The following is a 1583-nucleotide window of genomic DNA, read 5'->3' on the forward strand; positions in this document are numbered from 1 at the left end:
GAACTCGGTGTGAGCCAGGAAGACGATCCTGTCTCCCCCTTATCTGTTACACACTCCCATCCTCCTTCACTGAAAGTGTTCTTCCCACAACTCAAATCATATTCCAGCTCTGACTGTGCCCATTGCCATTCCTGGCCCTGAACCTACAGTGCAAGCCGGGGGCAGAAATGTTTTTGCTATAAAGTGCTAGATAATAAGTACATGAGGCTTCGCAGACCTTAGAGCCTCAGTCATCACTACTCAACTCTGCCATTGTACACACAAGCAGCCTTCGTCAAGATAGGAATGAATGGCCATGGCCATGTACCTGTAAAAGTCAATTCACTAAATCCAGCTGGCTTGGGCCTCCAGCAGTCAGCAGCTTGGTGACTTGTGATTGGGGTGCACACATACCTCTAAGAGAGCTGGGGCTCCTCCTAGAGGCAGGACTCAGGAGCATGCCAGACTTGTCACCAAATTCAGAACAGCTCATCTGGGGCCCATAAAGTTCAGCTTCTGAATGGGGGGGGGGGGGGGGGGGAGGAGAGAGGAGAGAGAGGAGGAGGAAGAGGAGGAGGAGGAGGAGGAGGAGGGAGCTCCAGAGGTTAGAAGTTATGGTGGTGAAAGGTTAGGCTCTTGTTTTGCCCACTGTTGGATTTGCTTAAAGCTGAAACCTCCTACCTCCTGTAGACTTTATGTAGGCCTGTTGCTAGAAGAAAATCATCATTTTTCCCATCAATATTTATACTGAATTGTTATACAATTGTTATACAATGTCTATTACCCAATGAGTTCTATCTCTTATAGAGATAATAAACTCATGGACGAACCATTAAGCCCAGGCACAATGCTTCCAATTGCTACAGGCTGCTAGAAAATAGAGGAGTTGAGGTCTTCAGGCTGCCATTCTCTGTGCCTATAAACTCTTTCCCTCCTCTCTCTGATTCTATCTGTGAGATAATTAAGAACCCAAGACTCGTCAAAGTCTCACACAGGTCTTTGTTCTTTTCCTACCTCAGAATCTTCCCCATGTGTGGGATCTAAAAATGTTGATCATAAGCCCGACATAGTGGTGCATGCCAATAACCTGGAATCTTGAATTTAAGATGAATTTGAGACCAGTCTGGGCTACATAGCAAGACCCTATCTTTTTTATAAAAAAAAGAAGTTAATCTAACAGAAATAAGAAGAGCTGCTCTTGTTAGCAGAGGCTCATGAGACTAGAAAGAAGGAAGAATGGGAAGAGGTTGATAGAAAGTTACTGTTAGATAAGAGGAAGATTCTCTCATGTGCTATTGCATCCTAAGGTGCCTATAGATAATGATAATGTACCATTGGCTTCAAAAGGCTGGATGAAAGAATTTTGAACTTTTTCATCATAGATAGGATAAATATTTGGGCTGAGAACACAACTCAGTGGTAGAGCCCTGGCCTGGCATGCATAAGGTTCTAGATCACATCCCTATCCCTGTGGGCGGAGGGAGAGGTAGGGACTAGGAAATGATAAGTGAGTAAATAAATGTTTACCCCGATTTAAACATTACCCATTATATCCATGCATCTATACCTCACATGGTACCCCATACTGTCTATTTTGGGGGGGG

General features: G+C 44.5%; 1 protein-coding gene across 1 annotated transcript in view; it reads right to left on the reverse strand.

Moving 5' to 3' along the window:
• Window positions 1–1583, reverse strand: part of LOC106002482 (keratin, type I cuticular Ha1) — a gene marked incomplete at its 5' end in the record, with an annotated part of 12199 nt that overhangs the window by 9762 nt on the left and 854 nt on the right. The gene's annotated exons all lie outside the window — the stretch shown is intronic.

The sequence above is a fragment of the Dipodomys ordii genome, unplaced genomic scaffold (assembly GCF_000151885.1).
Source record: "Dipodomys ordii isolate 6190 unplaced genomic scaffold, Dord_2.0 Scaffold7, whole genome shotgun sequence".
In the NCBI taxonomy this organism is placed as follows: Eukaryota; Metazoa; Chordata; class Mammalia; order Rodentia; family Heteromyidae; genus Dipodomys; species Dipodomys ordii.